The sequence below is a fragment of the Calidris pugnax genome, unplaced genomic scaffold (assembly GCF_001431845.1).
Source record: "Calidris pugnax isolate Ruff unplaced genomic scaffold, ASM143184v1 scaffold81, whole genome shotgun sequence".
Classification (NCBI taxonomy): Eukaryota; Metazoa; Chordata; class Aves; order Charadriiformes; family Scolopacidae; genus Calidris; species Calidris pugnax.
Window position 1 is genome coordinate 3214497 of NW_015090880.1, and position 27650 is coordinate 3242146.

Sequence of the window (27650 nt, forward strand, 5' to 3'; positions counted from 1 at the left end):
GGTAATTAAAGGACAGATTCAAAATAAATACCCCAATTTTCCCTCTGTACAATCATGTTCTGCTGCACCATTTGAAGACTCAGATGCTAAAAATGCAATAAATAGTCTAGATAGGATCATCCCGGCGTAGAAACAATTCCCAAATGACACAAAGCTGGAAATGAGGTGAATGAAAAGCGCATGTAATGTCTGAGACCATCCATCTGCTCCACGGGGCGCAGGGATCACTGGCACGGCCTGCGTTTCTCCAAGGAAGCAAAATTCGCCTGTGGTCCATTTGCCAAACTCTCCTGGGTGAGGAGAAAAGGTTGTTTGTGGAAATGGACTCTTCTTGACTCCTAAATGTTCATCATTCTTTATGATGCTTCGTGCCCTGTTGGGGTTCTGATCCCAGGAAGGATCCTTTGGTGATGCGCGATGGTAGATCTCATGTGGGAGTAGAGGGCAACACAATGTCATACGTACACTATGTAAAAAAAACCCAGACATTTTTTCTGATAAGGTTTATTCTTCAGAAATGAAGCATTCACCCAGAAGGATTTACATAACAATTTGCTTTAATTTCCTTTGACATTTCAGTCAACAGATGATGAATTAAACCAGGAAAAAATCATCTGTTTGGCCTATACTCCCAAAGGGCAAGCTAGTAATTTACTGGTGGGAATCAGTTCATAAAAAAGATGAAACCAGAAATCACTTAATAAAATGGGTTTACAAAATCATAAAATCATTCTAAACCTTTTAAGTGCTGAGAATTTTCCACTGAGAAATTACATTTATGATCCACATTTACGGATCCATATTCTCTTCTCACTTCTCTCATTTTTCATACCAGTGTGAAAAAAAAATCATACGAGGTTGCTCTGAAACTTATTGCTGATATACGTGAGAGGGATGGTTTTTAGAAAATTAAGAAAATCAAGTCTTCTGGAAGTCATCCCACTTCTACAAGGGATCTAATTCTGTTCATAGGGTTTTATAAACTTCACCTAAAAATTGTAGGTGGACTTAAGGGGGACACGTCCAAACCTGGTGCACCATTCACCAGTTCAGGCAGGGGATGAGAAAACCTTGACAAACGTAAAAGTTTTTGACAGAAAGGGTGGAAAAAACAGAGTTTCTTCTAATCTTTTGTGAGGTCCCACTTCACACACATCAGAGGTCTACCAAAGCTCTTCTGTGTCATTTAGAAGAATAAATAAGCTGTTTAAAAAGCAGAAATGACAATTTGAATAATTTGGTCCAAGTTGAAACAGAGAAAAGGAGCTGGATGGTACCTTTATACACCAGTCCTGCCCCAATCAACAATAACTGCACCTAAAATACCCTCAACAGATACTTGCCTATAACACTTCAAAGATCTGCAGTGATATAAGTCTTTCCATAACTTCCTCTGGAAACCTTGACAACATCCTTGGTTTAAAAGTGGTTCCTAACATCAGCTATAAGTGCCTTTATTTGTCTACTCTCAATGGACATGGACATTTCTCTCTATACCATGATTATATTTGAAGAATATCATTATATTTTATATTAGAGGAGTCTGCTTTTGTTTATCTGAGGTCATTGTTTTCTAACCTCTTCTCATTTTTGTCTCTTCTGGATTATTTCAGCAGAGCTGACATTTTTCTTCGCATGCATTGCCCAGCGCTGGGCACAGTCCTCCAGCCGAGGCAGAGCAGGGACAAAAAGCCATTTGCTATTTACACATTCCCAAATAAGGGTGGTTTGTTGGGTTTTTTTTAATGCTTGTATTCAGTTCAGGTTCCACTCTAAGCCCTTCTTCACACCACCTGCCTATTCTGAAGGTGTGCATTGATTGTTTCTACTTAAGTGTGAAACCTTGTACTTTATTGAATTGCATCATATTTATTTCACACCCTTTCGCTTGTTTGTCAATATTTGTCCTGAAGCTGGTGTACACAGATCTGACATTTAAGACCAAAAAAAACCCCTTAGCTTTTTTTTTTGTTCCTGATCAAAAAGTTAGAATTTTAATGATTTACTAAGATTTTAGGTTAATTCCTCCTGCATTAATTTTGTGACTTTTGACTCCCTGCCAAAACCTGTGTCACAGTTTTGCCTTTTTTCTTACTCTAGGTTAGCAGGAGGGATCTGCTCGTGGCAGGAAGATTACTCAAACACCCATCACCAGTGCTTCCAGCAACACCACTGGGGGGAAAAGGCTCAAATTGCCCATTTACTGACATAGCAGCTTGTTGGGCACCGATGTTCCTAGTAAGTACCAGTAGATAATAACCAGTATTTGTCTATGGTTTCTCCTCTTTTGCTGAAGTTAGCAATGAATTTTGCACGTTACCACGAGCTGTGTTTCCTTGGTGTTTCTATTTTCAATATCCAGAATATATGCCCCAAACTCTTCGTGTTCATATAAGGTATTGATCAATCCTCAGAACTGTAATTCTTCTGCTTCGAAGATCGCAAATTATGGGGCATTATTGTGTGTATATATGTATACACACACACACATTTCCTTTAAGTAACCCAACTGTTGTACTTATTTCACTCTGACAAACACAAGGACCTCACTGGCAAACGGGCACTTAATAATTTTTACAACGTCTTTCCAACAGCAGCTTCCATGGGATTATTTACTGTCAAACTAAATCAAGAATAAATGAAAAAACTGAAATATTTATAGCATAAGAAAAATCTGGTTCAGACTAGAAATCCCAGGCTGGCATTAAATCAAGAAATGTAACAAGATAAATTGTGCCATCATACTCTTTGTTTTCTGGATGTAACGCCATCACTTACTCTAATTGTTATGCCACAGTTGGAACAGTCGGTCTAGATAGATAGATGGAGACCAAAGTATGTTAAGTATGATCATGGGGAAACATTCCATTTTCCCCTAAAAATACTGATTGCATGTCCATTTGTCAACAGCATGTAATTTATACAAATATGTTTGTTACAGAAGTAGTCAGTGTCATTTTTTGTTGTTTTCCCATTAGAGAAAACAAGTTCGTAGATAAGGACTCAATCCTCAGCTATTTTTTAGCTGTCATTTTTTCTTCTTTTTGGGGGAAGGCGAGATACCTATTCCTGAGACATCGAATGTGACACGTGGGGGACACAGGTGTATATATGAGATGAAAAGGTGGAAATAACGTGGTGGAAAAAAGGTGGTTGAAATGAATCTAGGGGCAGCGCACTGGTCAGCTACAGCTCTGCCCACAGCACAGCCTGGATGGGTTGTGCAGCTTCCACTTCTCATTGTAAAAGCTCTGGATAATAATATTGGAAAGAAAGTCCACAAAAGTATTGCTTTCACCAAACATTTCTTTCTGGGTATCTGGAATATTGAAAATTTCAGTCAAAATATGGGCTTATGAGTAGATGCATTGACTTAGTGACATTGCACTTAGCACATAGAGGGAAAGGTGTTTTTATCGTGTGTCTGAACCTTGCAGTTCTATTGCTGCAGTGGGGTTAGAAGGAGATGTGTCATAGATCCAGTTATTAATTAAAATGGTCTGACATATATTTAGTGCATTAACATAAGCGCCAATATTTTGTCCATTATGTCATAGGTTGAGCTGAGGCTCGTCCTGATGCTTAGGTTTTAGGTTTCAAGACCTATACTTTCTTCAGCTGCTTATTTTGTGAGTAACAAAACACTTACAAGATCAAGTCTGTGACAAAGGAGAAAATGCACTTCAGGTGTCATCTGAGTTTTCCTAAAAATATGCAACATTTCACATTTCTGCCACAATTGTCTGTTAGTTTTGTAAAAGCAAGAAAGAGTCGGTTCAGGTGGCAAACTGACATCTTTCCGAGGTAAAACTTGTCAGGCAGGGAGGATGATGAGATTTTGCTCTTAGCTAAATTCAAGCAAATTGACATTTTTACCCATGGCAAAATGTAGTGATGTTTGCAGAAATAGCAACTTTTTTGACCTGGTGAAAGAAAAGGTGTTTTAACAGCAGGGGTTTGGGGCCAGGTTCCTCAGTGGTGCCGGCAGAGGACCCTCACCCCAGGGTTGGGACATTGGTGTAATGACCTACAGAAAGAGATCTATTGAATGCGTATAGGAGGGAAGGAATGAAAATGAGAAGGTAAGAGGCTGTAATCCAGGGAGTGCATGCAGAGCCTTTTTATTCTGCAGCCTCAGCTTTCCCTCCCATCGGCTTCCACACATCTATATTATCTTTTGAATTTGGCCTTACGTACTTTCATATTCTTCATCTGCCAGGAAAGAAGCGGAGTCTGTCCCAGCCAGGCTCGCATTCTTGGCACACCATTGCTCCTGATCTCTATATTGTCTCCTGAGCACCTGATTTGAAGGCATCTAATGTGAATTTTCTCATGAATGCCAATGATATACAGCTACATTTTTCTTTTCAAACTTTTTATCCCTGAGGCGCTTTCTGCACTCAAACTATTTTCCAGATATCTGTAACAGACTGAATAGCAAATACTTGTAACTACCAGAGCAGAAGCAGAAGTGACCAGTTTTACAGTCTCCAGCAAGATTTACCTATGCTGTTGTGGTACTTACTGCTTATTTAAAATTATTGAACCGTATTTCAAAGGAGGAAAGTATCCCATGTTATGTAACTAAGGTTTCCAATACTGATCACTCTTATTTTCCCTTTTTCATAAAAGAACTTGGATTTTCATTTCTTTTTCACTCCTGACTGCTATTGCTTGCTTTTCCTAGGGAAACAGAAAAAATAGTGTAGCTTATTTGCAATTCAAATTCAGTACATAAAGCCTTCGGGGAGGGTTTAAATTTTGTGTTTTCAAAACAATTTCCTAAATCCTACCAGCTCATTGTGTTTCAGGTGACATTGGGACTCATATACCGTGTGACACTATAGATGCTTTTGTTCTACAGGCTTCCCACATGAAGGCATTTTACTGGCACAGGAGGGGTAGTGGCCTGGACTCTACTTTGGTGTCTGTGATGAGGCCTCACTCAACTCAGCTCCCCAGACGGATGTGCAGGTATTGAAATAGAGAGGTAGGAAGGGCAGAACTGGCTTAGTAAATAATGATGACACTGTGGTGGTCCTGTGTTGTTGACAAATCAGCATAAAAATGTCTTTCTACAGTAAACTGCTTAAGTCATAATGAATATAACTGTTGGAATACAATCACAGCCCCTGTGCTTAACCGAGCCTCAGGAAAGCCCAGGAAAGGTGCCGTTATCTCATACGAACCGTGTCGTTTGGAGCTTATTTACTAGTACTTGGATATTCTTTTTTTCAGTTTATACACAGTGTGCTGTGCAATACCAGTTATCATTCTGAAAGGGGTGTCTCACAGGCGATAGAAAATTTTGCTTCACATGCTCATGTTGCTCATGTACCAGCATTGCTGATGGTATTTCCTTGCAACTTAGAGGAGATGTAGACATTTCAGCTTTTTATATATGTTTGTATACATATGCATGTGTCTGTACATATATATACATAGTACAAACAAAGGTATAATTTGATTCAATCATCTCAACGGTTGTCTTTTTTTTTTTTTGTTATTTTTGACATATAAAGTTACGGTGCTATTTCTGCTCTTTGCAGTGCTACGTATGATAAATACAGACAGAAATATCTCCTTGTGGTGTAGTGAGATAAAACTGGCACAGAAGCTGGTGTAGTCTGAAGAAGTGGGGAAGTCTTTCCTATTCCTGATAAACCCTGGCTGGTCTGTTGGTCTCTTGCTCCGGGACACATGGAGTGAGGATGTTGGTCTGTGTGGGGATGTCAGGGTGCCCTTGTGCAGCCCATAAGCCGTGCTCCAGGGCATGGCTCCACACCTCCAGCTTTTTGAGACCAGCGCTGGGCCGTGCCAAGGGTTGGCTTCAGTCCAGGCCCATCCACAAATCCCTTCCAGGGAAATGATAAAACTAAAACACGCCACCAGTTCAGGTTGACGCTGCCCAGAATGGAAAATGGCATTCAGCTGAACTGCTTATCCCATCACCAGAACCACGGGTCCCACATTACTTATAAATAAAATCCAAATAATTCTATACCTCTTTATAACATTTTTTCCATGATTTCTGTGGCCACTTACCATGCCTGGTGTTGTACATAAACATGCGACACAAATCAGTTGAAGGCAACATACAGCTACAAAGTCAATATATTGGACAGCAGTAATTCCTGTTCTGTAGTCCTGTATTCTCTATCACATGGAGAATTATCTTTTGGAATATCGTTTACAGGTAAGACTGTCAGAATCCAGGCTAGAATAAAATATTTGCCACTTAATTAATTGAGGCACATCATTTCATGTGCCTCTTAAAATATTCAGTGAATTACTGTTTTTTGTTAGTTGGTCACCCCGTTTTACCCTATGTAATGTAAAAAGCAATCGTATCAGTTTAAGTAGTTTAGAAATATGTCATGAACATTAGTATTCATTACTGATATTGCTGGAGGCAGCAGCGAGGATCAGCATCCATTTACAGAGAGTAAGCTCCTCGTCTTTAAGATCCTGAAATGCGATATCAAGAAACACAAGGTCTCATACCCTGCTACAATTGTGCTTCAGTTTCGGCTCTATGTGCTGTCTCAGTGCTGTGTTCTCTGTTCTTCGCAGAAGTTATCACTTCTGATTTCAGGAAAATATGTTTTCTGCATTAAATTTGTAGCTGGGATAAGCGTAGGTGCCTTTGACAGGGGATTTCTAGCCTGCAACTCTTTTCATAAACTAAACAGAAGTGAGGCAGAAGTAGAGTGAGGCGAAATAGAGTAATTATTTATCTTATGTTGTTTGATAGAAGGAAAAATGTAAGCCACAAAAGATTCCTGGGGCAAAATGGATAACCTTAAAGAAAGATTTGCAGCAGTGATGGTAGCATTTAGCAATGACTGCCATGTTTCCAGCAACTGAGGGAAGGCAAAACTAATCCAAATGTAGAATTTCTGTAGGTGAGAAGTGGTTCGGCGTAACAGTGGTTCACCAAAAGATAATGTGCTATTGACCTGCCATCTCTTTGCATTTGCAGATACTTAGCTCCTGCAGGCACGCTGGAAGAATTAACCTCAGATACAATTTTCCATTTCACTTGCCTTTCTGTTTGCAGTTCAAGTCTTCCTTTGTGTAATACGTGATATGCACGAAGGCAGAAAAAGCAAAATGTATTACCTGTGTTACTAAACTTGTGAGTGTGTTGAGTCGTCAGCCCAGCTGTGTAACCCAGGGGTGGGAAGATCCAGGTATTCCCCAGCCTTTCCCAGGAGGGAGCTTGGATTGACCTACACATGCTCCAGCTGTTGCCCCTTCTGGATGTGACCTTCATCATGATGGCAGGGACAGGATCTAATGGTACCTTAGTTTGAATGCAATGTTTAGGTCAACTAAGCCTTTTTCCCTCTTGTCAGGACAGAGGTGACAGACGTCTCGCTCTTTTAGTTTCATAGAATGGTTAGAGTTGGAAGGGACATCAAAGATGTCCCTGGGCAGGGACACCTCCCACCACACCAGGTTGCTCCAAGCCCCCTCCAACCTGGCCTTGAACCCCTCCAGGGATGGGGCAGCCACAGCTTCTCTGGGCAACCTGGGCCAGGCTCTCCCCACCCTCACAGCAAAGAATATCTTCCTGAGATCTCATCTAAATCTTCTGTCTTTCTGTTTAAAACTGTTACCCCTCGTCCTGTCGCTCCACTCACTGATAAAGAGTCTCTCCCTCTGTCTCCTCTAGGCCCTTTTTAGGGGCTGGAAGGCTGCTATAAGGTCTCCCTGAAGCCTTTCCTTCTCCAGGCTGAACATCCCTTTCCATGCGGCTGTACCAGCAGTATCAGTATTGCCTGCCATCAAAATGTTCATAGAGGAAAACTAGAAACAATCACAGTTATTAAGCATTTAAATAATCCTGTATATGTCAAAGCAGTATTCTTTATCAGATCTGTCTGAAGTAGAAATTGTCAGCCTTTCCATGTGTCTGTACCAGCAGTAGCAGTATCGCCTGCCATCAAAATGTTCATAGAGGAAAACTAGAAACAATCACAGTTATTAAGCATTTAAATAATCCTGTATATGTCAAAGCAGTATTCTTTATCAGATCTGTCTGAAGTAGAAATTGTCATCTAGAATCTCCTAGTCAGAGTACTTGTTTAAAGACATGGCAGAAAGATGTTAACGTCTGCTACAACATGATGGCAGCTTTCCCCGTGCTCAGCTTCATACAAGGGCTTGGGTTATGGCTTCAGTACTCCTGAGTCATTCCAGTTACTCATCCTCGTGTGGGAAGTGACAGACAGGGCTGCAGGGGCCACATGGGAGAGCTCTACATGTTCTTCAGCTAAAATAGTGCTGGTTTCAGTCAACCCCTACATATGTGGGAATGGACATTCAAACATCTTTATAAAATTTGTCCTGTAAGTTTTGATGAGATGGAAACTTCAACTTGTCTTCAAAGATCTATGTGAACTGCAGAAGAGAACGTTTTCCATGTGAATTCAAGTTCAGAAGTTGTCATTGTATAGATCATTTCCAGCAAATACAAGGTTTTCTACTAATCTCTCCATACAGTCTGCAGTATTTAGTGAGCAAATATTGAGATCGAAAGGGTCTGATAAAAAGGCTTGAAAGGTTTGGCTGAAGTGTAAGCGTTGGTCAATTTTCAATTCAATACATTATGAAATACATTTTCTGAAGAGATCTGAAAGTGTTAAATTTACCAAACTTGACAATATCACCTGTAAACTAATTATCGCATTTCTTCTAACGTGTTCAAAAACACTAATGCTAAATGTCTAGATGATACCCAAATACTGAGACTGAAGAGCACACGCCATTCTTCACAGATGAAAAGTTTAATATCTGCTTCATATCTATGAGTAAAAGCTTAAGAACTCTAGAAAACAGCTTTCCAAATATTATCAGTGTAATAATGATAAAAAAATTGATTCTGTTCCAGCTGAAGTTAGTAGCAAAATTCCCATTTCTTCAGTAAAATAGGATCAAAATTACAATGTCATCAAAAGATATTGTGCAGGTTTCTTCAAGGATAGGGATATTAATAAAGGAACTGCTGATAAACCTTTACAATAGCATCTTGAAGACTTCACCTCTTTCAAGCTCTCCTGCAGCAGTTGTTTCAATATGAGCTTTATACCACAGGAACGCTTTAATTTGTGCTACTGTAAAGTCTGCTATTCAGTGTTTTCATTTTAATCTTTTGCTTGCTTCATATTTAATATCCCAGATCTTTTTATTAAAATCCATATTAAAGGTATTGTGATATCTTTATGGTGCTCTCCTTTCAAACAAAATAATATCCTTAGTAACAAAGCTCTTACTTTTGTGTTTCTTACACATCTGTACCTCCAGCTGGTGGCCACGGAGGGAGTCACGGTGCACGGAGGGACTGACGTGGTCTCAGATCATCTCATTTTTGGTACCTTCCACTCTGTCCAGGGTCCAGCTGCTGTGTGTCTCAGAAGCCTGATAACAAACCTCTGTCCTTCTCAGCCAGAGACACCCAACCTGAACTTGGCACCCGTTTATTGAGTTAGTGACCAAGAGGATTTCCCTGCCACAGCTCACAAATCTCATTTCATCAGAATGCAGCAGGAATTTACCATTTGCTGAGAGAGAGCCCCTCTTTTTATTGTTCTTGGCTTGTTGATGTGTTATGTATTTACCAGCGTTGAATCTCGTTTGCAGTTTATTGCTCGAACATCTGAAATGATCTCTCTCATTTCACTGTTGCTCATTGTTTGTTATTCCTCCCAGTTACAGCTTCGAGTGCTGGACTCCCAAACCCAGCACGGACACCAGTCGCTCATCATCACAACACCTGGCTACCAGCTTCTCCTGCTTAAAAAACACTTTTATAGCCAGTTTATTAAGAAACTATTCATTTTCATAGTCTCTGTTCTGGAGGAGAAAGGGGAGGAATGATGTGCTTTGCACACAAAGCGTGTCAGGCACAAGGTATGAAAGAAAGTGGGACATAAGGTGCTGTGTGGGGTGGGAATTGAGTGGGAATTAAACACGACACTTGAATTATGTCGTGCATCAGAAGTCCTTGAGTGGGAATTAAACACAACACTTGAATTATGTCGTGCATCAGAAGTCCCCTGTCTGCTTCCTGGACTCCCTTACAGAGCAACAAGTCATCCTGGGGCTCATTCTCAAGAGAAAAAAAGCAGGAGGTTTTCTCAGCTGAATATCAAGGTATCACAGTGAAGCTGTGGAAGGGAAAGACTTCCTAGACTTTGGGGAAATGTGTTCAAGTCCTTTTTTCTCCTTTGTTGGATTTGCTTCTTATCTTCTCTTGGCTTGGGCAAGTGGTACACTCTGCTTCTCCCAGGAAGGGTAAGCTTAAAGTTACTCCAGCAGTGTGAGGACAGGGAGTTTATATGAGCTGTCAAACAGGCTTTTCTGAAGAACTGGAGTGGGACAAGATGTCCACACTGACCCTTTCCAGGTTGCAAAGGACACCTAAATCCATCTGAAGTAGTTTCAGCCAGTTGCAGAGGCAGCAAGACACTCACCAGCATTAGTTTTGGCTCTTTCAACTACCTCTTCTTTTTTTATATGCCTGAAAAAAACTACCCTGGAAAAAGAAATGTGTAATTTACTGACATTGCACTTCTGGTATCCACTAGGACCTTACAGCAGGATGCGACATGGTGACTCTCCTGTAAAAACCAAGCCTCAAACCAAAGAGGACCTTCCTCCTCCCATGAGACTGCAGCTTTGCCTTGGCAGCATCTAATAACCCATCCAAGATCAGAGAACCACCATGTGGCACAATAAAAGCAGTTGTGAACCAAGGACCTAAAGCAGACTGTGTTTTGTGGATACCAGCCTCGGGGTGAGCACCCACGAGGCTTCCCAGAAACAGAATGCTATGGGGTTGGAAGGAATCTCTGGAGATCATCAGGACACCTAAATCCATCTGAAGTAGTTTCAGCCAGTTGCAGAGGCAGCAAGACACTCACCAGCATTAGTTTTGGCTCTTTCAACTACCTCTTCTTTTTTTATATGCCTGAAAAAAACTACCCTGGAAAAAGAAATGTGTAATTTACTGACATTGCACTTCTGGTATCCACTAGGACCTTACAGCAGGATGCGACATGGTGACTCTCCTGTAAAAACCAAGCCTCAAACCAAAGAGGACCTTCCTCCTCCCATGAGACTGCAGCTTTGCCTTGGCAGCATCTAATAACCCATCCAAGATCAGAGAACCACCATGTGGCACAATAAAAGCAGTTGTGAACCAAGGACCTAAAGCAGACTGTGTTTTGTGGATACCAGCCTCGGGGTGAGCACCCACGAGGGTTCCCAGAAACACAGAATGATACTGGATTGGAAGGAATCTCTGGAGATCATCTAGTCCAACCCCCTGCCAAAGCAGGTCTGCCCAGAGCGGGTTTCACAGGAACGTGTCCGGGTGGGTTTGGAATGTCTCCAGAGATGGAGACTCCACCACCTCCCTGGGCAGCCTCTTCCTGGTGGCCAAGGCAACGTGGTGGCACACTGGTCCCAGAGACACCCACCCATCCACCGAACTGGGGACAATGAACATGGGGTTGAGCAAAACATCAGTGGAACATTGAAGAGTTGGAGAAACACTCTTTTGAACCCAAATGCCTTCACAAGGGGATGGAGGAATCTTCCTGCCTCAGGAGTTCATGGCTCAGAGTTAATATTTGTAAACAAAACAAAAAAAAAAAAGTGAAAGCAAAGCTAATTTTGGACAAGAACATGGAAATCTGCCAAGCTATTAACTACTGGTCTTCAGCCTGGCAGAAAGTATTAACAGCCCCATGAATGTAAATTATTAACTTCAGATTTCCCCAGAGAGCTGTCAGGAAATATTTAGATTTTGTAATAGCCTTAGATTGCTGGGCAGCGATAAATAAGGAGGCTGGGACTAGTTCAGTGCTGACCTGTGTGGACACAGATGCTGATGGGTTAGATGAATTTCAACCAGCTGGCAGTGAGACTAGGTCGAATACTAACTAATATAAATAGGACCGAGGCAGGACTGTAATGCCAGGGTGACTTTAAGATTAGCTGAAGCACACGTGGCCATTATTTTTGCCTAAGATGAAGTCTCTAATCATTTTATTTGCATGCGTATGCGCATGCATGTGTGTCAGGAGGGAAAGTTAATTTCAGGGCTTATTGTTTAACAAGTAAATGATTCAGCGTGAAATGATGATCCTTACCATTCCCTTCCTCCTCAGTGATGCTGTTTCTGTTTATTACTATCATTTAGAATCTCTCTGATAATGAGGAAAAGAAGAAAATAATCAGTTGGTTTCTAGATGAAATTGGACTTAATTCAGCATAATCTATGTATTTTAACATAAGGGGTATATCCAAGTAGAATATTCAGTGCAGCAAACAGATTGTATTAATGTCTAGACAGGTTCAAGATGATAAGAAGATGGGAACAGACACACAAATTATTGTTCTCCTTGAATAATATTTCTGGATCCTGGTGTAATCTGGACCTCAAGAAAATGGAGAAAGAAGTCTTTTAAAGACAAGCCAAGGAGAAAAGTGCTGGAGTTTCTGATGACTTCACTGTATTCTGTTCTACAGGAGGGGTTTGGGTGCTACAAGAGAGGGGAGCACAGGGCTCCAGGATGCAATTGGTACCCAAGGCAAAGCCAGCTGATGTTAGGGGCTGTCAGCAAACACCGTTTTGTCCCCTCCCAGTCCACTGATGCTGGCCATCTTCCTGTGCTATTCTTTTACATTTATATATCCCTAATATTTTGGTCTCTTCACAGGAAAGGAGCTCTGTCCTCGCCTGCAGCACTGGGTCTGAGCAGCCGTGGCAGAGAGAGCTGCTGGGCATTACTTCTTTTTTTTTTCTATTTAAATTGGTAATGGGAAAAGAAAACTTGATTATGAGCTGTGTATTTCAATATATACAGAGAAACACAAGTTACCGTGATCTAAATATAAACACACGTTTAGAGATTCCTTTTATCAAACAGAAGGATTTGGTACGTTTAAAACAGAACTAATCTATTTTCCTTTTCCTGCAGTGAAGTTGTCTTTCTTTTTGCTAAGAATTCCATAGACACACCTAAGTTCCTTCGAAGTCACTTTAAAGTCAGGTCACATAACATATACCAAATATTTCAAGTTGCTTGAAAATTATGATGTAATTCTAGGCCTAAGATTAATTGACTTTTGTTTGTTTATTAATGAATTTCTTCTGCAATTCATGCTGTTTCCTGGGCCTCACATACCAGCTGTTTGCTGATGCAGAAGGCAAGACCTTCTCAGGTGTCACCAAGCGGGTAAAAGAAAGAGATAGAAACATTAATATGTTTTATTACATTAATTACTGCTGGATTTCTGCTTTGCTTATGGCAGATGATTTGTTAGAAATTGATTATATTTCTTGATAATCATACTGCACTCCAAGCGAGTCACGCATGCAAGTATCAATACATTTGCATCTGCTGGATATGCAGCAGACAATTTATATAGATTCAGAATATGTTAGAAAAGCAAAATGTTAGCTTGAATAGTAATCAGTATTTATGAATGTTTTCTCTTCCTGGGCACACTAAAGAGATTTGAGCTTGAACTTGCTATTCTGGAGGTGTTCTTGGGTTTTGACAGGTAAACAGGGTTGGGTACCTCAGTGGTGTAAGTAGGAGTAGCTTTGAGCTGTAAGAAGAAATGCTAATTTACACCAGTTAGGAATCAGGATCACAGATATTTGAAAGAAAAAGCCTTTAAATATATCTGTTTTAAGATAAGAATAATGATTTTACTTAGGATTTCTTAATACAGAGGCAGATAATATTTAGGATGTACTTATTTGTGTATGCACTTACTTAAAATATATCAGTTCTAAAATTCTAAAATGTGAAGTGGATATTAATGAGTGGATATAAATATTTAGCAGGAGGTTTTTACTGGTATTGCTTTTTTTTTTTCTAGAGGCAGAACTTCATTTCTGCTTTGTTTTCTCGTCTATTAGACTGTACATTGAAAACTAATAGGACTTTAACCTGTTTTCTTGTAACATCAGTGTTCTGAGAAGCCTCTTTTATACCCTTCCATTCAGCACTTTCATTTAGACTCTCTTTATGCACCAAAATATGTTGTTGAAATCACAGAGAATAATCGAGAGGAAATTGCACAATGCCAAATGATCTGTTATAATACAAAAAAGAAATAGTAGTGAATTAAACACACTGCTATCTCACTCAGGGCCATTTTGAGGAGCGCTTATTTTGCAAAGCACTTATGCAAATGATTCTGCTGATTAAGTACCCCAAAATACAACTAGTGCTGGGGAATTATTCACATTCTTCAACGTAACATAGTCCCGAGCATCTCAGTAAACTGCCCTGCACTCACCAACTAACAAGAGAAATTTCCATAATGAAAAATCCTGAAGTTTTGATTATTACCCTTGTGTCGATTAAAAGAAGATGGTGAAAATTCACCTACGTGATTAGCTGTTATTTGTTCCCTTTTCATTCTCGTGCTCTGTATTTTCTATTCTAAGCATTTATTATCTCCTTCTTAAACAGTTGCTGCGTTCTTAGGCCATCCATGGTTGTATTCTTGTATGCTCTCTATTTTCTATTCTAAGCATTTGTCTCCTTCTTAAACAGTTGTTGTGTTCTTAGGCCATCCATGGTTGTATTCTTGTAGTGGTAGAATAAGTGAGATGTTCAAGGCCGTATTTTCTTCTGAGCTTTACACGGCTGATCTCAGCTGCACAGCTCTCTTTTTAGAGAGGAATCAGTGTTGCTGCTGATGGGACTCATGAAATTCAGTTGATAGTTCTGGGACTGTGTGTGTGTGTGTTTCTCAGAGGGATTATACTCCTGCAAGGAGAATGGAGCGCTGCAGTCAAAATCCTCTCTGTGGATCTAAGACCAGACTTATTTTTTTTAACTGCTAATGAACAGAGTAAAAATGCAGTGTATTGCGATTTCATTCATGAGGATCTAAGGAAACAGCTTCTCGTGTTTCTCTTGGTTGCTCTACTGCTTTTAGGTGATTTCATGATCTTTCTCTCTTGGTCCAATTTTGGATCGCAGACGGCAGGCCTGCAATTGGAACAGTTTACAACAAACACTTTCTCTGGTTTCATCCTTCCATCAAACTGTTGTAAACTCTTCCAATTGCAGTTTTAGCAGACTTCAAGAATATCAGAATCAGGCTTTCCCATATTAAAATGGATATTTCCTTACCCCCTTATCATTTCTTTATCCCTTATCAAAAGCAAGTTTTGCCTTTTGGAGTTAAAGTATGTGATTTCCCCAGACTTCTTAGAAAGGTTGTCCTTTTGTTTTAAGCCAAAACAACTGCAAATAAATTTCGAACATGAAAAAATGTTCTGTCACAATAAATCCTTGAGCGTGTTTCTTAATAAGGAATCACATTTACATTTTCCACATCAATAAAGATAATACAAGTCAACAACCAAAATTTTCCCTGCATTTTGTAAAGGTGCCTAAGGCAAGTTAGCTTCAAAAGTGGAGACTGGCTCTTTAACACTGCTAATATTTCTAGCCAGAGGACATCATGGGGAACATAAGGACTTGTTCTTCTTTCAAAGGGTCTTTTGACTATAAGCTCTCTGCTTCGGGGTCTGTCTAATGCCAAGTTTGTAGAATGTTTGGTTCTTAGCAGTAGAAGTTCCTAATTAGCATATTTTCAGGTGCCCTTGAGTATTCTTTGCTGTAGCTGTAGGATTACTGTCATAATAAATGCAAAATAGGTATTTAGGTGATTTGCTGAACTGGGACTACATAGTAGAAGATTCTTTCCTTTGAAAGAGTAGTTTGATTGGCAAACCTGAACAGTCAGAAGCCTGTGTTTATACCCCCACCTCATTCAGTGTTTCCATGGGACAGGGATCCAAACCATAATGAAGTTTCCTTTTGAAGTCTTTGTGTATCCTTTTCCAAAGGTTTGGGAGACTCTTACTGATTATGCCATGTTCAAGAAAGGTGGTGAGCAGCTCAGCTTCCATACCAGCTTGGATATCAGTAACAGCCAACCTTTGGAGCTAGTTGTGTCTTTGTCATTTGAAGCTATGGATGAATGTATAGAACTGTGTACTATAAACGAGCCAGAAGATCCCAAATATGGTGCTTTTCCAGGACCATCAAACCCGTCCCAACGACTGCAGAAAATTATTGTATGAGTATCATTTTCAGCTTCGCATACCTGCAAAGCTGCTTCATCAATAAGTTTCTATGCATTTCCTTGGAGCTGCATTTGTAAAACCTCAAAATAGAGTTTAGTCTCTAATGGGCTTAAATGTGCTTCCTGTTTTGAAGAAGAGACATTGAGGAGGATCTTGAAATGAAGTGTCTGCAGTTTTGTATGCTAATCATACTTCCACCGGAGTCATGCTCTTAATAATGCAGATTGTTTCCTGGGATACTGCAGCTCTTCCCCAACCCCTTGTCATCCGTGTGTTTGATTGTGCTCATAAATTGCACGTGGGCACTAATAACTTCTGCTGATGTTGCACCGTGTGTCACTCCGACTGTTGGCTCAGCCTCTCACAGCCCAGGATTTTCTCTAGCAGCATATGTTGGAGGTTCAGCAAGAGTTTAGGAGATTGAATAGAGATGATAAGGAGAAGATGGACCAGCATTTCATTCTTGAAAACATCCATTTACTGGTGGTGATTTAAATCGTGGACTATTTATTTTTTTTTGTGACATGTAAAACAATTTTCCTATTACATAGTCACTCAAATCAAATTTTTCACCAGTTCTAGGCTAAGAGCAAGAAATAGATTGATGATGTTAGAAAAATCTATTGTCTGTTGGGGGAAATAGCAAGTACTGGGTCTGGAGAGATCCACTATCTTTAGCTTTTATTTCTGTGATAAGCAAATCAGTCCTCATCAGTGTGCAAGATCATCAATGCGTATCTGAATTTCTGTACACATCCAAATATATCAACCACAATTGCATTATGTGGAGGGTAAATCACACAGTAATTAATGTAGCTAATAAGCAGTATGCAAGGTCTGATTCAGCCTTGGGGAAACATAGCACACTGACTTAAGGAAGATTTGGATCAGTTTCCTAAAGATTTGGATCTTCACTTCGCTTATGATACAGTAAATAGGCTTATACTCCATGTGTTTATCTGCAGGTCAGAGCTCTCATACTTCAAGTAGGACCTACTGAGTAAAAGCTTCTTTTATGATTGTGTGTCTGGTTCAAAAAAAAAAAAAAAAAAGAAAAAAGAAGTTGCATTTACTCCAAAGTCTTGCTCCTTTTCTTTGAGACTACACTGGCAAAAATAATGTTGTGTACAGGCCAATGAATGTTGCAGAGAGAAGTGTTATATTAGAAAAAGAACATCTTGGAAATAAGCACAATACATTCCAGTGTGTTTCACCAATATGGTAGCTATCATTCTTGCTGAAAGGCTTTTCCAACCTCCTTGATCCAAATCACAAAAGCTGTGATGACCTGTATTTGAGTACCCCTTGGGCTGCTGCTCAGATGTGCTGGAGAAATGAAGGCTCCTTCCTTCCCTGGCTTAGTCACATCCAGCAGAAAGTTACTACCAGAAAATAAACATAAAGCATGCAACTGCCCTAGAACATCTCTTGTACACTCACACCCTGTGATATGTGAGTCCGGGGTGAAAAAGTCCCTTTCACAAGCTTTACAGCCTCGTAAGTTTTCTTCAGTTATTGCTCAGAGCGTCTGATGTTATCCACAGTAAAATCCATGCAGCCAACTTGTGAAGCTACAACCAGAAAACAGGGCTGATATAAATAAAAGTTGTCCCTTCAAGAAAATTTCAGGCTGTTTATTTCTGTTTATTTTGGTCTCATTAGGCTGCCACTGCGTGATAAATGATTTAGGTTAAGGGTAATTTAGTTTATGGCACGATAGGTATGAAAGGTTATTCCTTCTTCTGCCTCTCTCATATAAAATCTGCCTTAAAAAAAGTAAAGTCTTTATGTCTCAATAAACAGAAGCCACATAGATATTGTGTAACAAATTACATATTGGATAACAATCTATAAAATTTTATTGGTTTATGAGGTTTGCATTGATTTGAATTTTACCCGAAAGCAAAGCATTACTGTTTCTCCAAAACACTGAAATAAAAGGAAAACAGAAATCTCCATTACAGTTGTTTTTTTTAAAAAAGTGTAGCCACCAGAAACGTCTCTTCACAAAGCAACCAAATTCCTGGAAATAGCCTCGAGTTCACCTGGCTCTTCCCTCCACGTGATTGAGAAAACCACATGCCAGTGGGCTCCAGCGAGGAGCTCAGCCCCGAGGTCCACCACGAAGCCAAGGAACAGCTTCTGACACTGGCCTGGAATTGCAAGACAACTCAGAATCACAGAATCTTCTAGGTTGGAAGGGACCTTAAAGATCATCTTGTCCAACCGTCAACCTAACTGACAAAAATAGACACCCCCACAACAAACAAGGAGCATCATCACTAAACCAGACCTCCCAGCACTACCTCAACCCGTCTTTTGAACACATCCAGGGATGGTGCCTCAACCACCTCCCTGGGCAGCCCATTCCAATGCCTGATAACCCTTTCAGTGAAAAAATTTTTCCTAATATCCAGCCTGAACCTCCCCTGGTGTAACTTGAGGCCATTTCCTCTCGTCCTGTCGCCTGTGACTTGAGAAAAGAGACCAACCCCCATCTCTCTACACCCTCCTTTCAGGGAGTTGTAGAGAGCAATAAGGTCTCCCCTCAGCCTCCTCTTCTCCAGACTCCGTAAAGCTCCTCTGTTGCCCCATCTCCGTTGTTTGAGTGTTTGAGTGATGGAGCTGCCTGGAATTGCGGGGGAAAAATCAAAAGAGTTTGCCCTGTTCGTTTTGCACAATTATCTGCTTCCTGAGATGCAGAGTTTGCAGAGTTTTGGGAGAGAGAAGGTCAGCGGGAATGGTGGTGAGGCTGCAAAGCCAACTTCACTTGACCTTTTGCAGTCTGGGATCCACAGGGAGGTATCAACGAGACAGCACTTTAAACCAAACACTTTTCAGTGCTCGATGCGAACCAAGAAGGAGCTGAGGATTTTTTACCTCATGGACTTGTAGGAACACAGATTATTTTTTTACAGATGCAGACTGTGTTTCACCAAGGCCAATATATTAATTCCAGCGGTGGCCAAAAAACGATACTCTAGACTTGGACAGCAATTAGACACACGTGCAATTACAAAGTGAAAGCTCCAGACAGAAAATGCAAGGTGTAAATAAAGCTAGTGGGGATGCTGAGGTGGTACCCGGGGGCTTTCCTTGAGCCTGGATAAAACCTCATGTTACAGGAATTGTATTTCTCAGAAGTTACAGTAGTTTCATGACATTTTTTCCAAAATGACCTGTTCAATGACTGGCCTTTTTCTGTGCTTCCCCCTGACCTATAGAGGTACTTACAAGCCCAGGTAGCAGTATTGTGGGGTTTTCTTTGTTTTGTTTATTGGTGTTTTTTTTTTAAATCAGGAAAATATGGGTGAAAGACTGCATGGCTGAATGGCTTTGTCCAGAGAAAGGCCATTGATTGGATTCACAATAATGTTTTGTCTCTGAATTTGGAGATACACACATACTTATATATCACACATACATAAATATATTGTAGAATAATTACATATGTTTCTATTAGAATAACTAGTTATATATATAAAGTAGAAGGACTACAGATACTACTTTGTATATATGAAGTAGAATGACTACTACTTCTTTACAGAGACACGCAATCAAAGCTACTGATCCTTATAGCAAGGAGGTGAGGCCCAAACAACCCTGTTCTTACTGTTATTAATTAGCATTATTCTACCCAGAAGAGGGGAATAGTGGCTGTGCGTTTGGAGCAGGATTATTTTACACACCTGTTGGCAGACGAGAGCAAGGCACCAGTGTTTTACAAGCCACGTTGCAGTGATTTATGTTGCCTGGCAGGATGCAGCCTGTCAATGGCAAACACCTTCCCTGCAATCACGTTTGTTGTGTTTGATCCTGTCTGCTGGACTCAGCCTTGCCCAGAGTTGATGACCAGGCCACGGCCTGTGCAATTACCCACTTCAGTAATCAGTGTCTGATTGTGATGAATTACAGCCCGGGCTGCTGTATTGCTCAGAATAAATGAGATGCTATAAGTGGTGTGACAGGTAACAACGCACTTGTGATGGTGTATACAGCCATTAAGCTTAATGCAAAAAGAGGGGCCACTAAAATATGTATAAAAATAACCAGAAGTAAGGTTAAAAATATATTTAAGGCCGTGGTTGTTGACCAGACATCAGAAACATGAAAAATACCCTCATTCTGCCTAAATGCAGGGGGATTTCAGGCAGGACACAGTACGTGGCCTCGCTCAGGTTAACTCTCAGGTGGCTTGTGGTCCACAGTGTTCATGTTTCTGGGCCATTTAAGTGAGTGAGGTGGCTGGTTTTCCCGTGACGGTGTAAATTCTGGCTACTCCCTCGACTGCTCTACCCAGTGCTGCCTGTGCTGGCCACGGACAGGCAACAACAAGTTGCAAGAGGTGGCCCCAAGGATGGTCTCACACGATGCTACTGCCCCCGTCAGCCCATGGGGACCTGGGTTAAACTCCCGGTCTCCTCTGAACACCTTTATCCCTCTCTCCTTAACACCTCCTAGGAAGGAGATGGGCTGCTTCTTACAGTAAAAATAAGCCGTGTATTTATGTCTGTGCAGAGGAGTTTTTGTGTCCCCCCAGGGAGTGGAGAGATTCATGGGAAGGGCACAGCCTCGAGGAGCCCCTACCTACCACCCAGCCCCCGGTGCGGGTTGTTTCCTGGGGCATCCCCACACGGGAAAGAATTCTGGAGTTGAGATTATTTATAGGGTTTTATTAAAATTGTGCTTTTCCAGATGTATCTGCTTAATAAATTTTCTATTTTCAACCTCCTGATTTGGCCAATATGATTTTTTAAAGTGTGAGCTCCCGTAAGGCAAGTTAACGATAAGGATCTCACCTGGTTTTATTTCAGTAGCACTTGTACTTACATTTCCTTACTACTTTTAACTCGTTCAAAGATCACAGGCATCACCCAGGCATTGGTGGTATATAGCACTGCTTTGTGTTCGAGTTTGCCCTGTTTACAAACAAAAAGAAAGTTTGCAGCATTTTCTATCATGATCTTCTGCAGGACAGTCTAGGGAGTCACCAGTGACTGATGCCTTTGTGATTCAGCTTCAGAGTATCTCACAATCAATTTCTAGCTTATTTTTCTTTTCCTTTCAAAATACTTCTTTTGTGTCTGTGGGTGTGAGCGAGAGGTTTGTGTGAGTTACTCATACTTCAGTGCACTTAACAGGGCCCCCTGGTTAGTCCAGGCTTGGGCTTTATTTTTGGGTATTGCTGCTGGTTCTCCGCCTGCTCTGACGACCCCCTCAGCGTTGTCAAACAAAGTGCTTTCCCGCTAATTCCTTTCAGGGCTTAGATGGATTTGGAATCAATCTCGCTGAGAAAGTCAGCCAGACAAAGAGGGAAAGTCGTGACATGGTTAGTCATTTATATTTCACCTGAATCAGTGAGTAAAGTACTTTTCGTCAATTCTTACACTTCGTACATAACTTTTAATCTACCGTTTTTTGACAGAACTTTGATTTCGGGTATCTCTTGCCTGTGTCTTCCAAATCAATCCTCTGAATCCCTAACCCAAAGTTTAATATCATCCATTATTCAACACCTTCTATAAGGCTAACTTTAAAACTAGTAATCTCTCGGTAAAGCTGTGCAATTAATGCTGAAATACCTCAAGTACAGAATAATACCAAATAGCACTCCCCACAGCCTTCCTCAGAGCATCCGAAAATACCAATAGCCTTCCCTGAAGTCTCTAGCTATCAAATATTCTTTAAGATTTAGGGGTAGATCCTGGCTCACCTAAGCGAGCATTTTGCATTAAGATGCAAAATATATTTTTCCTGCAAATGTAAGGGTGGACTCTCTGTCAGCTCCCAGTGCACCCCTTTTACGCCAGATTTGAGTGATCAAAATGCCCCCCCAACGCTGCTTATTGCACTAATGAGCCTTGGGTCATTAAAAATTTGTCCTGCAAATTATCTGCTGTTCCCTGTAGGTGCTGCTGCCTGGTAGCACCAACCAGACCCAGTGGGAGGGGTGATGGGCAGCACCCACCACGGTGGTCCTGGCACCAACCACAGCCCCCACCAAAGCCCCGCTCACCCCCGCTAAGGAGGGGGCTTTAACACATTGGAGTTTTCCTTTTTCCCTGAGTTATTACCCTTTGGACAAAGCTTTTCCTTTGGATGCCTTTACAAGCTTTAACATGTTGGAGTTTTCCTTTTCCTTGAGTTATTACCCTTCGGACAAAGCTTTTCCTTTGGATGCCTTTACAGTCTTCATAGCTGCAGTTTGGGTATGTTTTATTTGAAAACATTGGATTTACTACAATATAAAGAGGTGGTTATTGTTTAGTGGTGCTCCTTGCTGTTCTTCCTTCCCTCCCCTCTCTTTCCAACCGCTTTCCCAGTGTCTTCCTGGAGTTACCCAGTATATACTGGGCTCACTTAACTCCTGCTCGAAACATACAGAGTAGTTATGTTTCTTCCCCCAAGCTCAGTGTCCTCAGAGGAGTATTTAGGTTAAGAGCATTTTATTCCTGGCTGGAACTGCAGCAATTGTGCACGGGTTCATAAGCTGGGATTGTCCTTTGCTTCGGGCGGCTACTAAAAGCCAAGGTGATGTCTCGGATGGAGAGGAGAACAGAGAGGTGCTGCTGCTGTGAGGATGATCCCTGCAGCCCAGACTGGTGTTTGGGGCACGGGGACAGCGCAGGGGGTGAACCATCCCATTAACAACCAGAAACATACAGAAAAGTGGCCAAATGGTGCCATAAACTTAGAGACCTCTGCTCAGCTGGCCCCCAGCAACATGGAGATGAAAGGCTTACGTGACATGATGCTGTGGAAACCAGGAACCTTCACTGGGCAGTGGGAAGTGCAAAGTTTTGGGGGTTGTTTTTCTCTTTTATGTAAGCTTTTTGCAAAGGAATACACGAGTAACTGCTCCTGTTTCAGCTGTGAGGGAAATGAAGATCTTCCTCGTAAATAGAAGAGGGTCCCTCTGACAGCAGTGGGGCATGGAGCATCCCTGCTGCTGCTGCGAGGACAATCCCTGCAGCCCAGCCTGGTGTTTGGGGCACGGGGACAGCGCAGGGGGTGAACCATCCCATTAACAACCAGAAACATACAGAAAAGTGGCCAAATGGTGCCATAAACTTAGAGACCTCTGCTCAGCTGGCCCCCAGCAACATGGAAACGAAAGGCTTACGTGACATGATGCTGTGGGAGCCAGGAGCCTTCACTGGGCAGTGGGAAGTGCGAAGTTTTGGGGGTTGTTTTTCTCTTTTATGTAAGCTTTTTGCAAAGAAATACATGAATAACTGTTCCTGTTTCAGCTGTGAGGGAAATTAAGATCTTCCTCATAAATAGAAGAGGGTCCCTCTGACAAGGCTTTCCTCTGTGGCTGTGCCCTCACCAAACAGATGGCTGTGCAGCTGGCTGGGCATTACAGAGTTAGTTAGTTAGTAAATATTGTTATTTAGTATGGATCTTTGGGTGGGAAAAGTGAGAAAGGCCTGAAAATACAGACCTAACTCATGGGTAGGGTGGGCTAGAGGGACCAGAGGGGGTTTAGGGCTGTGAAATTAGATTTGAACCTCCCGGAGCTTCAGAGTTAGTCACGCTGGGAAGGAGAGGGTTAAAAATATATATGACTTTTAGCTCCAGAAAAGGACTGGGTCACCTCTGTGGAGAGGCTTCAGCAATATGTCATAGCTAATGATGTCAGTGGTGAGAAGAAGGTGGCAGTTTAAGTGAGTATAATCGGGGTAAAACCTCTAACCTGCTGTGCAGCCCGAGTGCTCCTGTTAAGCCAGCAGAGCAGACACAACAATTGCTGGGAGAGAAATTTCCTCGGCGCCCAGATCTGCCGGCGATGGCAGAGCTTCCCTGCTATTACCAACCTCGGAAAAACACAAACGTTTTGGGCTAAGTGCCCGAATTAAGGAAATTAACAGAACATCATCAGTTTGAGGGGAGTTTAAATGGGCAGTGCCAGGGACCAGCTACAAGACGACAGCAAAACAACACAGTGCACAGTCACCATCCAGGGCTTATCCGACTCCAAAGCATCAAAAATAGGTATTTTAATAGTGGCTGCTGCCAGGCACCTCAGAGGAGCACAACTGAGGCACGAAGGATGATCAGCAGATGCTGTGGAGATAAGCCTTGGGCTTTCTCTGCAGAGACCAGTCCCAGGGTGTAAATAAGACACTTGGGTTTCTGGACCTGGCTCAAGGATGTGAGCTGTACATCCCTGGGAGCTGTGGGACATCAGGAAAGGCAGGGACAGAGCACGGCTCACTGAAGACAAGCCCTAATCCTCTCTGCCAACATGACTGAGAGCTTTCACCTGAGGGGTGGGGAAACTGAGTCCTCGCAGGATGCTGGAGCATCCCTGTGACACAGCTAATTTAGGTGATAAAAATCAACGTTTTTATCTGGATTCTTTTACAAGGGAGGAAGCGCAGTTTATAGCGAGGTCTGCTCTGGTCCCGCTGCTTTTGTAATTTCATGGTAGGATTATCAGGAAGTGCTTGAAGAGATGAAGTTGCAGAAACTTGGGTACTTTTAATTCCCATTTCTCTCACCCAAGGTACCACACATACCCTGTATACGCCACACTCAGCGTATACATTGCTTGACAGGGCATGTCTGAGAGAAATGGATTTGAATTGGTAAAGGATACGCTGCACCAGGGTTTCAGAAAGAGTGGCAAATATTTTGAGGTCCAGCCAGAACTATTTTCAGTGGAGTGACCTCCCAACAGACAAGGCAGTGGGACAGGGTGAAGCTTAAAATGCACAGGAGCAAAAGATGTGTTTGAAGGGGAAATAAGCACTAAAAGTCTGAAAATTCATTCGACTGTAGGAAACTCAGTGCAGAGCTTCAGCCCAAACAACTCTGATTCCCAGTGTTAGACACAGGGATGTGAATGGAAAAGGTGCTGGTGGAAGGTAGGTGTCTTCTCCCTCTTGCTGACAACCCAACCTGGTGTGTCCTTTGCCTGGATTCCTCATTAGCTGAATTCTCTAAAATCTCCCTCTCCCTGGTCTGTTTGGTGGAGTTTGAGCGCTGTGAAGATGAAGGCAGGTGGTCCACGGTGCTCAGCAAGATGCTGTTACATCAAAGTCCAGTCTCCTCAGATGTACACCAGCTCTGACAAAATCTTCTCAAATGTACAGGAGAAATGCTGGAGCAAGGCTCCAGAATAGCCAGGAGTTGAGGCACAAGGTTATAAGCAGTGATGAAATTTCTGCTCTACCTCCATAGTGATCTCCTGTACCCCCAGAGAGTGTCCTGATCCCAGCCTGATAGCTGCTGTGGGCAGACCTACCCCAGGTTTTGATCATTTTGACCCTGGAAAAACCCTCGTGAGAAAGCTATTCAGTGAGAACAGCAGTGGGGATCTACCCCTTCCACGGCAGCAAATTAACCACTCATCTTTTGTCTTTGCCCCTCAAAAGAGCGCAGAGGTGAGATGGTAGCCCTGACTCCCAGCTCTGACACAGGCTATTTCAGCCCCTTCCATACCGAAATGGGAATGAATAAAATTACACCGCTTTTGATAGCAGAGGATTCTTGTTTTCCAGCCAATCTTCCCCCATGGCGTGAATTTAATAGGGAGGTTCCTTGCAGGCATCACCACAGGTGGGGACTTGGCATCCTCATGCTTTGGTTACGGCCATGGGAGGGCTTAACTCATTACCAAATATGAGTTGGTAATGAGTTAATTTCATTCTCATATTTTTTCTGAGGGATCTTGCATATAAAATGGATCAAATTGGTAATCACGTCAAGGTATCCTGAAGAAAAATGAGCACTTAGTTTAGAAAAATGAGGTAACATCTTTTTTATTGGTTTGAGTTGTCTCTGGTGGGAGCTGTGATCAGAGCCCGGAGAGGGCAGTTGCGTGCCTGGGCGGCTGGGTCCCTCCTGTTAGGGTTTGGCTAATAAAAACAGTTATCTGGAAGCCAATTGTATTAGTTCCCGTATTATTATGTTGTGTAAAGAGCAAGGACACAGCACTGTTTCTCTCATCTTTTCTGCTGTTTTCCATCTCTTATAACAAGAGAATTACAGCAGATGCTGTCAAGAATTTTAATAAAACAAACTGCCTTTCTGACCGTCTTTATCCATTTCTTCTTGTCTTTACAGGCTAGAAACATATTAGAGGGTGTAAGTGAGGGAAATTGCTCTTCTCTCCCACTCCCTCCTCCCCATCGCTCGCTCTCATTCTCCTGAGCACTGTGTGCTGGGGAGTTTTTCCTCTTGAAGGAAACCCAAAATACAAAGACACCCCTCCCCCCCCCAGTAATGCCCCAGGCCTGAGATCACAGCAGAGCCCATCCCCAGCCCCCTTTGGGTGCCAACCAGAGGGTGAAGAGGAGCCCAGCTGTGATAACCAAGGTGGTAAGGATGGAGAGCATCCTCTGGGGGGGTAGAACCACGCTCCACTGCTGTCCTGAAAACAGCCTCACCCAATCATAGCATCATCACAAGGGATAAGCATATAGGAGGTTTGCAATACTGAGTCACTGAGGATTATAAAAAAAAAAAAAAAAGGGGAAAAAAAAATAAATAAGGCAAACCAGGAAATATGCCAATAACGTGTAACCTGATTAAATGTTGCACAGCTGCTGCTAGCAATGCAGAGGAGACATCATCTGTCTCCTGTCCTCAGAGCATGGAGACTGCTGTACCCCTGAAAATCCATTGTGTACAAGCAGGAGAGTTACTCCTCTCTGTGCCAGTGATTCACTTATTATTTTCCCCCTTCAGGTGACTCAAGGCAGGACCTGTCCTGTTGCCTTTTGGACCTTGCAAAGCTCTTTTGGGCTTCAGAGGTGGGGTGAGCAAAGGCTTCTGCATCCTGGGGAGAAAGGAGGGAAGTATGGAGGGGCTCAGGCTGGAAGCTGCACACTCCATGGGAAGAGCACAGTAGGAGAGACACCTGAGGAATCTTGTCTGAGCTCTTCCCACAATTTCTGAAGCTGATCAAATCACCTGGGAACAAATCCTAGAAGATCTCAGTATCCATCTGTTTCAAGAACTCACATGGGCAAGTGTCAGTTCTCAGAGAGGACATGGACTGCAGGCAGGAGTCTGGTACAGGGACACCCTCACTGCAGGCTGGGGCAGGGTTGAGTTACCTGAGTTCACTCAGCAGTGAAGTTACAGAGCCAGTGAGACCTTAGGAAAACATTTCCTACTGAAAAAAAACAATCAGAAAAGCAGTTTTGTAAGGGAAATGAGTGGAGTGAGATATTAAGAGTCTTTATCTCTTTGCCTAAGATGGGACAATTAACTTTACAGTCCCTGAAAAGGTGGGTGGAGACATCTTTTGTCCTCAAGAGCAAAAGCAGAAGAAATTGCTGATGAGCTGCACCTGACACAGGCAGAGCTATGACTGGAGGGGCTGCAGCTGGGCAGGGAGCCCACCAGGAGCTTCTCAGGGGAGAGGAGATGGAGCTGAGCACAGAAAGGTATGGCAAAACTCAGGTTTTTCCTTTCCACCTCGGACTGGAGGTCCTAAAACCTTTGAAGCTGATGTGTTGAAGTCCCCTTGTTTGTTTTTGTGCAAAAACCTCTTGCTGGCACTTTA

General features: G+C 42.1%; 1 protein-coding gene across 1 annotated transcript in view; it reads right to left on the minus strand.

Annotated features, from left to right (window-relative positions):
• Window positions 1-27650, minus strand: part of CNTN6 (contactin 6) — a 156579-nt gene that overhangs the window by 125801 nt on the left and 3128 nt on the right. The gene's annotated exons all lie outside the window — the stretch shown is intronic.